We start from the raw sequence: 16168 nt of genomic DNA on the forward strand, positions 1-16168 counted from the left end.
ACTCTGGAGAATAAAACTGAGAGAATAAATCAATTTGTGCCCTAATGTCTTTGTCGCTCACCTAGAAAGCAGACTATCAATAAAACAAAACTTTGTGCGAGGTTAAAACTAGGACAAGAACTAGGTTGTGAAAAGCAACAAAAAAGGTTTCCATATCCTTACAACAAGAAGGCCCTGCAGGGGGACCAGGACAGGTTGGCAGAGGCCAATGGAATGAGCTTCAACATGACTAATTGCCACGTCCTGCACTTTGGCCACAACAACCCCATGCAATGCTACAGGCCTGGGGCAGTATGGCTTGAAAACTGTAGAGAGGAAAAGGATGTGGGGCCACTGATTGATGCTCGCCTGAATATGAGCCAGCAGTGTGCCCAGGTGGCCATGAAGGCCAATGGCATCCTGGCTTGTATCAGGAATAGTGTAGCAAGCAGGACCAGGGAGGTGATCATTCCCCTGTACTCTGCTCTGGTGAGGCTGCACCTTGAGTACTGTGTTCAGTTTTGGGCTACTCACTACAAGAAAGACATTGAGGCCCTGCAGTGTGTCCAGAGAAAGGCTACAAAACTGGTGGGTGAAGGGTCTGGATCACAAGTCCTATGAGGAGGACTCACAGGACTGAAAGGAAGGTATGAGGAGCTGGGGATCAGCATCTTCTCGCAGGTAACTTGTGATAGGACTAGTGGGAACGGCCTCAAGTTGCTCCAGGGAAAGTTTGGTTTGGAAATTAGGAGACATTTCTTCTCAGAAAGAGTAGTCGGGCATTGAAATGGGTTGCCCAGGGAGGTGTTGTAGTCACCGTCCCTGGGGGTGTTCAAGGAAAGGTTGGACATGGTGCTTAGGGACATGGTTTAAATGGTGACATTGGTAGTAGGACAATGGTTGGACCAGATGATCTTGAAGATCTTTTCCAACCTTAATGATTCTGTTTTTCTATTATCATCACAGACAAACTGGTTAAGTATGAATTGGATAAGTGGCCAGTGAGATAGACTGAAAACTAGTTGAACTGCTAGGCTTAGAGTGTTATGATCAGTGGTGTAAAATCCAGTTGGAGGCTAGTCTCTACCAGTGTACCCCAGGAACTGAACTGGGGTCAGTACTATTTAAATATATTTTTAATATGTTTTAATATGTTTTATGTTTTAATATCTTTTTAATATATTTAATGTCTTCATTGATGACCCTGATAATGGGATAAACTACACCCTCAGGAAAACCGGAAATGAGAGAAGCATAGGAAGAGTGGTTGATATACTAGATAAGTGAGCTGTCATTCAGAGGGACTGACCAGATGGAAAGCAACTTAGCAGAGAAGTACCTGGCAGTCAGGGTAGACATTGAGTTGAGCACTAACCAACAAGGTCCCTTTCTGGCAAAGAAGGCTAACAGTGTCCTGGACTTCATTAGGAATAATATTGCTGGTAGGTCAAAGGAGATGATCCATTTCCTCTATTCAGCACTGGTGAGACAAATCTAGAGCACTGGGTACAGGTTCCCCAGTGCAAGATAAACATGAACATACTGGAGTAACAAAAAGTCGGTGGGAACAGGGAACTTCTGTTTAAACATAAGAAGACCTTATTTACCTTGGGGGTGCTTAAACACTGTTACAGAATGTCCAGAGAGGTTGTGGAATATCCATCCCTGGAATTATTCAAAACCTGACTGTACGTGGTCCTGATTAATCTGCTCTATCAGACCCTGCTTTGAGCAAGGGAATTGAAATAGGTGGTCTGAATTATCCCTTCCCACCTTAACCTCTGTTTGATTCATTGATTCAAAATAAAATAATGGCCTCCACTGATGTTTCCTGAAGTGTAGCAAGTACTTTTAAAGAGGTTCCAGCATTTTCTGAGAACTGACCTGGAAAATTATCTGTCTTCTGGATACAGTTGAATGTAGGCTAGAGAGCTGCTCAGACTAGGTGAAAGCCATATCTGACTATATAACTTCAAACAAGGTTTAAACTTAAGTGCTTTAGATGTCAAATCTGAGTTTTGGACTTATATTATTAAATACAGTAAGTGCCTTAGAAGTTAAATCTGAAATTTGGGCTTGTATTGTTAAATACATTTTAAAATTCTGCTCCTGGCACCTAGTTATCTGTTGGGATCTAGGCCTTAACCTTCATCTAATTTCATCTAACCTTTATCTAACATGCAGTGTAGAGAAAATTATGTGAATACAGATAGAAATAGAGTCTTGTGATTAAGTAATTCATATTGTTAGCTTTTAGAATTATAACAACACAAGTGACAAGGCTAAACTCATCATCATAAAAAAAATTAAAATTAATATTAAAAAAAAAAGTTTGTGTTTCCTGTTGGTGAGTCTTACTCTATCTTTTTCACTTCTATTTAATTTTTTCACCAGTCACCTATCTTACAAAGCCAAGCAGACTTCGAGCTGTCATGCTGTTTTCAGCTGCTGTCTAGAATATGGGTTCCCAAGAGACAGACACTTATTCCAGTCTGGGAATCAGATGTGCCTGTGAAGATGAATACTAAGAATATAAGCCTGTAGTTGAGGTTTTTCAGTTTCTCTGCTGTCAGACTTTTCTTAAATAAAATTTTGCACAGATTTGAATCTGTTTCCCTGACAACTGAGGGATTCTAAATAAAAGAATCTGATTTTGACAGATATGAAATAAATAAGTCTAGGATTATTTTAAACTCTGGTTTAAAATCCTTATAAAATAATGTTTTGATATGTTACTCACGTGTACTGAAATTCTATGAATTGATTTGCAAACACAACAATTATGTATATATTGGTAAATAAAGTAACATATACCAATCTCTGATCCCAAGACCAGGTGGCATAGCCATGTCCTCACTGGTCGGGAATTTCTCCTTCCAGAGGAGGCTACCCACAGTCACATATTTGCGCTTGTCCCTGGGTGTCCTTTGAGTTACTTCTGATACCCTATAAACTATGGTTACTGTGTGACTTTTCAAAACGTTATACAGATGTATATATTTCTGTTCTAAGTGCATCAAACATAGAACCGGGAACCTGCTGTACCCCTCCTGTAGGTCAGTTTATTTTATAACCCTGATGGATTTATTCTACGCTTTGGGTGAGATGTGAGTACATTTATCCTGGAGTGGTTGATTTGAAGGATTTTGTAAGTAAAAGGGGTCAAATGTTGGAGCAGTTTTCATTTACACCGAAGCTGGGAGAAGAAACCCCAATGAAATAACCAGCCAAATTATGTCTGGGCTTTGTCTTGGAAACAGCTAGATGTGGTGTTCCAAGATGGAGCCAGGGAGAAAGATGTTAAGTGGATGGTTAGGAAATGGTACTGTTTCTTACCTTTAAGCCCTCTCTTATTTCTAGGAGAGACATTGCCAAAAGAAGATAGCAAGGTGTTAACTAAACTTTCTTTCCATACTTTCAAGCAGAGAAAGCTACATTTTTTTGTCTTCTTAATTCCTTTATTCGTCTTACTTTTTTGCATCTTAATGAGAAGCAAATTGACAAGTCCCAACTCACTCATTTATATATTATTGGAAATATGTAAAGACTTTTCATCATCATTATAACTCAAGACAGAAGAGGAATATTCTACATACCACTAAAAAGATTAAAAAAATAAATAAAAAAAATAAATGTTAGGAATTGTTATGTGGCAAAAGTTCAATGCATTCAGCGTATAATTTAATACTAAGAGGAAATGAGCTTATTCTTTATAATAGGAAGGTCAATTCTTTCAGTTTTGCTAGTGATGAAAAGACACAAAAGATTGAGACTGACAAACAAAACAGATAAAATAAACAAGGAAAAAAAAATAAAATACAGGGAATGTCAGGGAATACAACCATTCATCCCCTGTAGGGAAAAAAAATAGTCATGCAGCAAAGTTGATATGAAAAGTGATTCATATTTATCTGTATGCCATTGTGACTACTACTCCACAAATTTTCTTTTTCATAGAAGGGCTTGGGTTGGAAGGGACCTTAAAGATCAAATAGTTCCAACCCTCCTGCAATGGGCAAGGATGCCACCCAGTAGGTAAGGTTGCTCAAAGCCCTATCCAACATGGCCTTTAACACTTCCAGGGATGGGGCATCCACAAGTTCTCTGAGCAACCTCTTCCAGTTCCAGTGCCTTACTACCTTCTGCATAAAGGCTTTCTTCATAATATCTAATATAAATCTACCCTCTTCTAGTTTAAAACCATTATTCCTTGTCCTACCCCGATAAAGTCCAGCTTTTTTGTCAGCCTCATTTATGTACTGGAAGACTGTGATGGGGTCTCCCAGGAGCTTTCACTTCTCCAGGCTGGAAAGGCCTGGCTCTCTCAACCTGTCTTCATAGTAGAGGTGCTCCAGCCCTTTTATCATCCTCGTGGCCCTTCTCTGAACTTGCTCTAATATGCCTTTCTTTCACTGGGGGCTCCAGAGCTGAATACAGTACTACAGATTGGGTCTCACTAGGGTGTAGTAGAAGGACATAATCACATCCCTTGACCTGCTGGTAATGCTTCTTTTAATGCAGCCCAGGATACAGTTGGCTTTCTGGTCTGCAAGTGCACAGTGACAGCTTATGTTGAGCTTCTCATCAACCAAGAGCCCCAAGTCCTAAGTCCTTCTCAGGGCTGGAGCTAGTTTTCCTTTTTTTTTTTTTTTTTTTTTTTTTGCAGCTGGATGTATAGGGGCAATCTAATAGTGAAATGTCTGTAATATCATTTCTCTACATCATTTCTGCATTACAATTCAGGACAAGTATAGTATGAGAAGTCCTTTCCTATGTGTGTTTAATTTTTGGTTGTTTGTGGCATAAGAGGTGGTGCTCATGTAGTCCTAGACTAAGCAAATGAAATTACCCAGCTAGTAACTAAACTAGCAGCTAAACTAACTCTCCTAGTCTCTCTTCCTGAGAACCAAGAAGAGACCTTAATAGCCTGTAATTCATCTTGTCTCCAGGAGATTTCAGAATGATACAGAAAACTCACTAATCTGTAGATATCTCCAATGTCTACCTGGCAGATTGTCTAAATCTTTGAAATGAATCCCAAAGTACTTTCCTAATCCTCGTACATGAGAAAAATGGAAATAAAATGTGGGAATCACTATGTAATTTACCTGACCAGATGTCTTCAAATGTTTTAGGATTAAATAAGCCAAAATGTTTTTTCTTCATCTTAAGTTTATTATGTCACTTAAAGGGCATCTGCATTTTGTCATTTTTGGCATTTTATTTATTTATTTGTGTGGAATCTCAGTTTCATTTACTGAATTTCTATTGCTTCTTCTAAAGACAACACAGCATGTAATAAATTCCTGTAGTTCCCACCATAAAAATAAAAAATAATAATCAAAATTAAAAACAAAAATAATTTAAAATTTTAAACATAAAATATAAGAGAGGACAAGTTTTATTTTAGCTTTCTAACTTTGTGCTCATTCTGGTTTGTTTCTTGAGTTTCCCTGTAAACCAGGTAGGTTTTGTTCTTTTCTATTTTTTTATTTAGCAACACAGCAGTCCGACATAGAATCCAATAATATTCCCTAGATTTGCTAGGGGTTATCTGAGAGTATTATTTTGCTTATTTAATTGCTTAATGTCAGAAAGGTCATTCTATATATATCCATTTATCTAAGATCCCTTGAGACAGAAAGTGAATAATGTAATATTCACTTATCACAATACATCACAATAAATCTTTATTATTCCAGTTACTGCATTCTTCCTTCCCTTGGGTATCAGTTTCTTTGTTGCAATATTTTTTACCTTAACATTTCATCTCATTCTTTTTTTATACACATTTATTAAACAAGCTTTTTACTAGAATGAAAAGCAAGAAACCTGACTGTAACTAAATTAGTAAATACTTGTTTGACTGTCTGCCTTTATAACCTCCAAATATTATTCTACACAGACTTTTGACTTTTACTAGCATTCCATATATACCTTTTAGATTTTTAATCATTATGTCTGTAACTATTCCTTGTGTTTTTCTCTGTTAGGATTTCTTCAAAATACATTTATTAAATAAAATCTCACATTTCTTTTTTGTTGTTGTTTTTATTCACAGTTCCATTGGAAAAGCTATTTTCCTTCTGAAATCCATATATCCTGAAGATTTGTGTATATGTAAATATATATATATATATATATATATATATACTCCTATAGGGAGAGAGAAATCCGTTTGGGGGTTGGATACAGGCTGGACTTCTGTGATAAAATCTTTCATGAGCAGATAATTGTCTTATTTTTCCTGGTGCATGGTTCCTTTGGGCTTGGCATATCGTTGCAGATGTCTTCTCAGTAGGAACTGTTTCTGAGGAGTTCCAAAGTTCTCTAGTAGGCTGGATAGTCATTAAATATTAAAAATAAATAAATAAATAAATATTCTTCGGTAATTTTAAGTTTAAATACTTAAATACCATGCAATTGTTCTTCCTAAAAAAATAAAAAATAAATTAATAAAAAATATATATGTTTTAGTCAAAGAAATACAATAAATTGCATGCATAGATTTGTTTTACTGCTGGTATTGCAAGGTACTTACTTGTAATAAGCAAAGTCCTACAGCATTACAGTCACTGCAGATTTTGACACTGGCTCTCACAAGCATGCATAAGAGATAACCTGCTTGTGGAAAGGAAAAGCTTTCTTTGTAAATGCAAGATGACAGAAGTGAAGCTCTTTTATGACATCAACTGAATATGCCTTTATGTAAACACACTGCAAACAGATTTAGCTTGATATGGTCTACCTACTGATGTGTAAATTCTGTGTGTTTACAAAATGTCATCTCAAGACCTTTGTTGCCATCATCTTACTTAATTTGTCAATCTGTCAATTCATTTCAAACAGGATGATAAGTCCTTTAAAGAAATATATATATTGGTATAGTATAAATCTCAAATAATTACAACAAAATGTCCTTGCTTGGAAACAGAATTATACTTTTCCACAGTGAAAGAAGACATTATGACATGAAGAGACATCTTGTGAAAAAGAGATATCTGTTCTCAATGAGAATTATCACAGACAAATTAAAAAATACATTTTCAGAACTGTCTTCACTTTCTTACTTTCCAGCTGCACATAGGAACAGAAAGCAAGAAATATTCCCATGGACGAACATTGGGCAGAAGGCCTGGAAAGTTGATTAAATGTACAATGGCTTAACAAATGGCCTGTGCAATGAAATTTTTCTACTACTATGTTTGTGAATTTACATCGTAGCTTTCCTTATGTTGGTAAGTAATGGTCTATTTTTCACAGTATATCTGATATGCTGTTCTTTTGATTGAAGTATTACAAAACCATGAACTTGCAGTTTGGGGAGATATTGACATCACCTTCACAAAACTGAATAAACTTTCTACCTCTTGAATGTATCATCTGGATATTTTCTCTTGAAGTAGTATCCTGGATTTTGATAGTGGCTTCCCTCCCCCCCTCTTTTCTTGCAGTATATGCCTATCCTTATACATGATGAGAACTTATTTTAAGTCAAATGGAATGCAAAATAATCTATTGTAAAGCCTGTTACACTGTTCAAAACATAAAACACTAAAATGTATATAGATATTTATGAACAGCATGATTTTTGAGGTAATTTCTCTACTAAAATTTATCATAACCATTAGAATGTTTTAACTGACCTATGTTTTTTCCCATAAAGTAACAACTATACATACACCAGATTTCAACTTTTATGTCAAAATGATTTCTTTAACATAATAAATGGCTCAATGGAGAAATATTCATATAATATAGAAAATATCAAAATGGAATATTTGGAACCTGAAACAAAAAATAAGTGTTTCTAAGATATTTTATGCAGGTATATTATTTTATGCAGGTATAAATTTGTTCTAGATTTCAGAATTATTGTTAATAATTAAATTTAGGATGAAGCCATCACAAATTACAACATGAGATTACAACAAGAATTGCCTTTCTTATTCTCATGTTCTGTCTATTGTTTCAGAAAATGTGATCAGCTAGCAGATAATAGAAGTTATGATTGCTTTTGAATAAAATTGGATCAATAAATGATATAGAGAGCCATATCAACAGGCATACTGTGAGACCAAAGGTTCTAATTAGACTAACGTCCAAAAGTATCTAAGAGCAGATGTATTAGGAAGAACACAAGGATATCAATCAAGAACTAATATTTCCTCTGGAAATAAGCCAGGAGTAGAATGATTTTAGCTAATGTAACTTCATAGGTTTTACTCTTTTTTTTTTAATACCACATATAATTCTACAATCCATGTCTTGCTAAAAATAAAATATACAATGGAATTACATGTAATGAGAACTACCTCTGTAGTTTTGTTTTGAATTTGCCATCTGTTAAACCATTTTAATTTCTTTATTCTTATAACTAAATGTCTTATTGGGGTCTAGATGTAGGACTAGATGTGCTACTACATGATGTGTCCTATTCATGTACAAAAGTTTTCAATTAATGTTTCCCACACTACTTGTGATTTACACGCTGTGATTTACACATAATTTCTACAGTCAAACTTTTTAAAAAACTTTTTTTTTCCTTCTTCAAACTGGAGAGTTCTAGTTTATTTAAATTATAATTGTATGGTCTATTTTTATAATTGTATATTGTTAGATTTTACTTTATTGGATTTTATTCTATGATTTATATTATGATTATTTGTATAAATTAATAATTATATGGTTTATCTAACAACAAAAACAAAAGCTTTTTTTTTTTGTATTGCATCATTAAAGTTCAAAGCCACTTAAGTATCCTCTTAAAGTAAATTTAAGTTAATAAATATTTCATTCTGAAGTAATTCTCATTGCTTCAACTCACATTTAGGATTCCTTCTCAATGGTTTCTGCTTTCCAAAAGTTTTGCTGCTGAGTGGTTACTGTAAGAACTGTACCTACTGCATGAGTAAATTATTACATATTTCTACTCTCCCACTTTGTGTTTAGTTACTTAATAATCAACATTTCTTATATTCTACTAGTTTGCACTCTGAGCTTTTAGTTAATTATCTACCACGAACCACAAGGACTTTTCAAATTTCATAGTATTCCAGTATGTTCTTTCCCATTTTGCCTGACCTACATTTCCACTGATAGAAAGCCCAATCCTTAGCAGCTCTAAACTAATGGAATCTATCAAAACGCATTCACTTACTTCTTCTGAACAACAATATGCAATAGTTTTTATGTGTTGTTTTTTTTTGTTTGTTTGTTTGTTTGTTTGCTTGCTTGTTTGTTTGTTTTTACAATATAGGTATAGCTGAGACGGGTAAGAATTTTGTACTGCTTTTTGACAAAATCACTTATTTTTTCAAAATAGCTATGTCTGTTTCTCAAAATGGGTAAAGAAATATCTGGAATAAAAATACTCATTGTTTAGACAAGCTTTATATTACAAAAAACAAAAGGTGAATTAATTGTTGTTGTTTAATCATGCAGGCAGCTAATCACCATATAGCCAGTGGGATGGGGGAAAGAATCAGAAAAAAAAAAAAAAAAAAAGTTAAACCTCATGTGTTGAGATAAAGACAGTCCAATAGGGAAGAAAAGAAAGGGAAAATTTTTTCCCCTTTAGTTAAATTGTTTAGTTAATAATAATATTTCCTTTATTATTATTATTATTATTTCCCTTTAATTAAATTATCCTTATCTCAACTCATGAGTTGTTCTTTACTTTACTTCTTCCCCTCCTCATCTAAGGAGGGGGAGAAAGAGAGCAGTTGTGGTGTTCAGCTGCCTAGCACGGTAAAACCACCACAAGCATTAAGGAAAAATATAATCTTTCCATCATTATACATTCATAAAACTCAGTATTCCATTAGAGCATTGTTAAAATCCTATTGTTAATAATTCACTTAAAGACTTTAAGTCCATAGGTCTTTAACTTAGTAGTGAATGATTTTACACAGTTTGACTTTCAAATGCTGTTTCTTTTATGAAATGAAGGAGGGCTTAAATTCTCAGCAACAAGTAAAATATCAGTGTGTTATCAATATTATTTCCCTCTTAAATTCAAAACACAGCACCATATCAGCTAAAAATTAGAGTAGAAAATAGAAAATTAATTCTATCCCAGTCATAACCAGGACATCAGTATAAATTATAATAAATTGAGGTCACTTTTGCAGCTACTCACATGAACCAATATTTGGCAAAATGACCTACATAACAGCATTAATAAGACAAGAGTATGAGAGTAAACAGTTGATGTGAATGGAACATGAAAAACTGAGAGGTTGATGGCCCAAAACTGATGATGTAAAAGAGAAAACAACCACCAGTCATTTGAACGGTAGCTAGGAAGTTACAAAGATGGTTATTTATTTATTTATTTTTGAAACAAAAAAAAAAAATAGCTTGGAGCAAGAATAAAACACAAAAATTCATACTCTCCCTTTTTTTTTTTTTTTCACACTGGAGTGGGGTAGAATGAACAGCTGCATGCTGGTGAGAAGTAGGACACCATGGGCTCCGATATGCAGGCTGACAGTACTGGGACTACACCTTGGATGTCTGAGCATAAGCCTCTGAAATGCTTTCTCAGCAGTGTGTCAGTCAGTGGGGTTTTAGGAGCAGCAGGGGTACACTCAAAAACAGAACACCAACATGACCCACAGGAGCACAGAGGTAAAGCACAGCTCACAGGGAAGCGGAGGGCTGGTGATATGTATGACCTCTATCTATGTGAGTGTGTGTGTCTGTGTGTTGGTGGGGGTGTATGTGAGAAAGAGTGGGTTTAGCTATAGAAGGGAGTTTAATAATATGCAGGTGTTTACTGATATTTTAAGGATCACAGAATTGTCTAGGTTGGAAGAGACCTCAAGATCATCAAGTCCAACCTCTGACCTAACACTAACTATGGTTTAGTCCTCCACTAAACCATATCACTAAGTTCAACATCTAAACATCTTTTAAAGACCTCCAAGGATGGTGACTCCACCACTTCCCTGGGCAGCCCATTCCAATGTCTCACAACCCCCTCAGTAAAGAAGTTTTTCCTAATATCCAACCTAAAACACCCCTGGTGCAACTTCAGCCCATTCCTCCTCGTCCTGTCGCCAGGCACATGGGAGAATAGACCAACCCCCACCTCTCTACAGCGTCCTTTAATCTGCAAACTTACTGAGGGTGCACTCGATCCCCTCATCCAGATCATCGAGGACCAGCCCCAGTACCAAGCCCTGGGGAACGCCACTAGTGATCGGCCTCCAACTGGATTTGACTCCATTCACCACGACTCTTTGGGCCCGGCTACTCAGCCAGTTTTTAACCCAATGAAGCATACGCCAGTCCAAGCCACGAGCAGCCAGTTTCTTGAGGAGAATGCTGTGGGAAACTGTGTCAAAAGCCTTGCTGAAGTCAAGGTAGACCACATCCACAGCCTTTCCCTCATCCACCAAGCACGTCACTTTGTCACTGAAGGTGATCAGGTTCGTCAAGTAGGACCTGCCTTTCAAAAACCCATGCTGACTGGACCTGATCACCTGATTGCACTGTAAATGCCACATGATGACACTCATGATAATCTGCTCCATGAGTTTCCCTGGCACTGAGGTCAAACTGACAGGCCTACAGTTTCCCAGGTCTGCCCTCCAGACCTTCTTGTCTATGGGCGTCACGTTTGCTAGCCGCCAGTTGACTGGGACCTCCCCCAATAGCCAGGACTGTTGATAAATGATGGAAAGCAGCTTGGCCAGCTCCTCTACCAGTTCTCTCAGTATCCTCGGTGGATGGGGCCCATCCAGCCCCATCGACTTGCGCACATCCAAGTGCCATAGCAGGTCGCCAACCATTTCTTCATGGATAATGAGGGCCACATTCTGTTCCCCATCCCCTTCCACTAGTTCAGGGTACTGGGTATCCAGAGAGCAACTGGTTTTGCCGCTAAAGACCGAGGCAAAGAAGGCATTAAGCACCTCCGCCTTTTCCTCATCTTTTGTAACTAAGTTCCCCCCCGCATCCAGTAAAGGCTGGAGATTCTCCTTAGTCCTCCATTTTGCATTGATGTATTTGTAAAATCATTTTTTGTTGTCTTTGACGGCAGTAGCCAGATTGGTATTCTGATATACTGATATTTTAAGTATATTGTTAAGTATTTTTAAGTAATTAGTTTTTGCCCTTCAAATGTACCTTTTTTTTTTTTTTAAGAATGCAAACATAGTCTTCCCTGTTGGACCTCAATATTTTACAATGATATTTTTTAAAGTACAAATTCCACAGATCTGTATTTCAGTGTAGTTAATAAAGAATGCTATTATTCATTACAAGCGTCATTCAATAGCCTTCCCTGGCCTCCAGCTAAGCCTTGTTTATATCTCTTGGAAACAGTATAGTATATCAAATAATATTAAATATCTCCATTTGGACAACTACATCAAGCTCTGTATCAACACTTCAAATAGGACTATTTCTACACAATGAGAAAGTTTCCTGTGGAATATGAACTCTCAGTGGGACATACATTCATGTAAAGAAATAACTAAGAAATTGAGTCACAAATGCATCATTGAAACACAAGGAAGAAAATCAACATGACTTAACTAGTCTGGGTAACAAAATTTGTATTTAGGTGAAAGAAAATGAGCGATAAAGTGGGCTATTAGTCATAAACTTTGAATTATTTATGAGTGAATTTAATGCCTTTCTTCAGTGATATACTTCATAAGCTTGTAGTAAACTTTATACTTCTTAATGTGTTAAAAAATTCAGGTTGAAAACATCAGAGAAATATTTAGTACAGCTAATAAAAGTAATATTTTAATTATTCTCTATTAAAAAGAACAAAAAATACTGTCATACAAGCAAGTTTTACAAAGTTCCTGTAATCCCAAAATACTCTTTTGTCTGGTCTACAGTTACAGAATTTCAAACCTACACCTATCAAAAATCAGCAAATGTGCCACACTAGGAAATCCACCTGAAGGTATACAATTAGTTTTTGAGATAAAATTTGTTAGATTTCATGGGGTATAACATAACAAAAAAAAATAAAATTGTGTAGAAGAAAATTGTTCTAAATCAATATTCCAATATCTTTTGGTTGTACCAGATTACATTACAGGTATCTCAATAATCATTTTTTCAGACTACTTTTGTGTAGCATACTTTTACACATACAAATGCTTTCTCCAGTTTGACATGCTTGAAATACAGTTCATAACATTATATATTTCATAAAGAGGTATATTCTGTATTTCTTCATTTAAGAGACATAGCACAGAAGAACACATCTGAAGGGAAGAGACAAAAGTGGCTTTTTAGCTCAATTTTGTCTGATCTGTGAACTCGTATAAGTGCTGGTCCTCACAGCAGCTTTTGTATTGTCACTGACCCTCTGTGCATTCCAGAATTGCTTTAAAATAAAGCACTTTTGCTGCATATCTCCCACATCTCTGACGTATTACAGTTGCTTCCAGCATATTTTTGGGGAAGACAAACTAGAGAGGGAGAACTATTAAGCTTCTCCCCAGTAACTACATTGCTAATCCCATGTGTGGGAATATATTAATGAAAATAAAAGGAAAGCAGTTTATAAACTTACTGCTTCAGCAATAAAATCTCCATTCATGTTCACCATTCTATCTGAATAATATATATATTTATTATATATAAATAATATTTTTATATTATATATATATATAAATTCTATATATATACTGGTAATCCGTTAGAATAAATGTGAAACTGAAATCTGATTTAAGAACAATGGCAAAACTCAAAATGGAATTCAGGTATTTAAATAATCACTTGTGAAATACGAACTTTTATAGGATATCATGCCCCTGTAAGACTAAAAAGTTTTAAGAAAGCATTATGCCCCAGAAAGATCTTGAAAATGGCACTGGCAGAAAATAAGTTCTTCATAAGCCCTCAGCAGCCCTCAGCATGTGTTGAATTTCAACTTTGCTGCTTCCATCTCAATTATTTTGGCTACCCCAAGACTCATTTTACTAAAATTGTCCATTATTGAAAAAAAAAAAAAAGTAAATAAAAATTACATGCCTTGCTCATTTTAAGTCAATGAAAGTGTCACCTTAGTTGATAAAGGTTCTCCATTTCCTTCCACTGGTATGTGACAGGAAAATAAAAATAGGGCATTTAATTAGTTAGTTAGTTACTTCTTGTCTAACGTGAAAGAATAACATAACATGTTTTAAATCTTCGAAGTAAAATGTTAATACAGTGAAACTGTATGGGTTTCTCTTATTGAAATAACATTTAACTAAATGTTATTTAACAAAAGTGTATTAAAATGAAACATCTGTGTTGTTTATTTGTGGGTTTCTTTGCTTGTTTTTTTTTTTTTTTTTTTCAGATCCTTAGTCAAACTTTGATATGCTTCTAAATAAAAACAAATCTGATAATTTGATTTCTAATTTATTCCAATATTTATACCATTGGAAATGAGAGATGGAATGAAGAGGTAATATTTTAATTAGAACAGAAGATGAAAAATGCGAAAAGCTTTTGAGCACAGTGTCTTCATATAAATACGTTTATTCGTACATGCTACGACTAAAACATATTGCTATCATTATATTATTTCTAGGACTAGTTTTCTAGAATGGCAGAAATTTGAAGAAGAAAGGTCTGAGTATGAAGGCTCCAAAAATATTTGCAGACCCGGGGAGCTATAGGCCTGTCAGTTTGACCTCAGTGCCAGAGAAGCTCATGGAGCAGATTATCTTGAGCGTCATCATGTGGCACTTACTGGGCAATTAGGTGATCAGGCCCAGTCAGTATGGGTTTATGAAAGACAGGTCCTGCTTGACGAACCTGATCGCCTTCAATGACAAAGTGACGTGCTTGGTGGATGAGGGAAAGGCTGTGGATGTGGTCTACCTTGACTTCAGCAAGGCTTTTGACACTGTTTCCCACAGCATTCTCCTCAAGAAACTGGCTGCTCGTGGCTTGGACTGGCGTATGCTTCGTTGGGTTAGAAACTGGCTGGGTAGCTGGACCCAAAGGCATTGGAATTTGTTAGGCATTCAGGATTTTGTTAGGTGTTGGTGTAGGCTGCCCAGGGAAGTGGTTGAGTCACCATCCCTGGAGGTCTTTAAAAAACATTTAGATGTAGAGCTTAGTGATATGGTTTAGTGGAGGACTTGTTAGTGTTAGGTCAGAAGGTGGACTCAGTGCTCTTGGAGGTCTCTTCCAACCTAGATGATTCTGTGATTCTCTGAAAATTATAAAAACAAAAAATAATAACAATAATAATTCAGGAAAACAGAAGAACTTGGGAATAAGAATCTATTTATTCCTGATCCACAGCTATTGTGGTAGTATAATGATTCAGAGGACACATGGGACACAAGTATAAGAAAATGCCCTCATATGAATTCATTGACATTATTTGAGACCCTGTTTTCTTCTTTCTTTCACTGTTTCTGCATCCCTTCTACTCAGGCAGTCTGCAGTCTGCTAATTTCATGTTCATTCTCTCCAATTCTACTTCATTAATCCTTTGTTTCATTTTACCTTTTTTGAATTTACTCACTTTATTTTCTCTCTATCTCATGTCTTCCATTATATGTTTCTTCCTTTAGAAGTACATGATGCATATATTAACTGTATGCAGATCTACAGATGTAAGTCACATTTCAGTAGAGGTAATGTCATTTTCTGCACCACTAGGAGAGACTTAGAACATGTGCTGCAATCATTTTACCTCACTGTTGTTTGTTTCCTAATCAGATAATAAAATAATTAATCGCAACAATTAATGTTTCTGGTTGCACAAGTAAAATCTTTTTTTGAATAACCAAAACAAAATCCCTAAATACACTATTCAAGAATTGTAATCCTTTGATTTTTATCAACGTATGTATCTTCTTCATAGAGATTTAATTACTAAGTTTTTAACTAAATATGTCTTACAATTACATCTTTTCTATCTGTATTATTTTAATTGCCTCCATATCTTCACTACATCAGAGTGAGCTGAAGTTAGGAATCAAGATGAGGAATTAAAACCTTGACTGCTAGGGTGAATAGAGTAAGGAGTTTAAAGAGCTCACATTTTATACACACCAGTCAGGTTTTCCTCTAACATAAGGATGTACACATTTATGGTTTTGAGTATGTTTTTTGAGTATACCTCATCCTTTCTAAAATGCATATTCATAACAAAGAGTGTTTTCTTAAAACACTTTACCTCATCTCTTGCCTTGTCAAAAAGCAGAGA

At 35.6% G+C, this 16168-nt stretch overlaps 1 long non-coding RNA gene across 1 annotated transcript; it reads right to left on the reverse strand.

Annotated features, from left to right (window-relative positions):
- Positions 1 to 3564: 3564 nt before the first annotated feature.
- Positions 3565 to 8912, reverse strand: LOC119713407 (uncharacterized). Its single transcript, XR_011806724.1, has 3 exons — positions 8807 to 8912; positions 6521 to 6600; positions 3565 to 6411 (listed from the first exon to the last, which is right to left on the reverse strand). It is a non-coding gene; the product is annotated as an uncharacterized lncRNA (long non-coding RNA).
- Positions 8913 to 16168: the final 7256 nt, after the last annotated feature.

This window comes from Anas platyrhynchos, chromosome 1, assembly GCF_047663525.1.
Source record: "Anas platyrhynchos isolate ZD024472 breed Pekin duck chromosome 1, IASCAAS_PekinDuck_T2T, whole genome shotgun sequence".
In the NCBI taxonomy this organism is placed as follows: domain Eukaryota; kingdom Metazoa; phylum Chordata; class Aves; order Anseriformes; family Anatidae; genus Anas; species Anas platyrhynchos.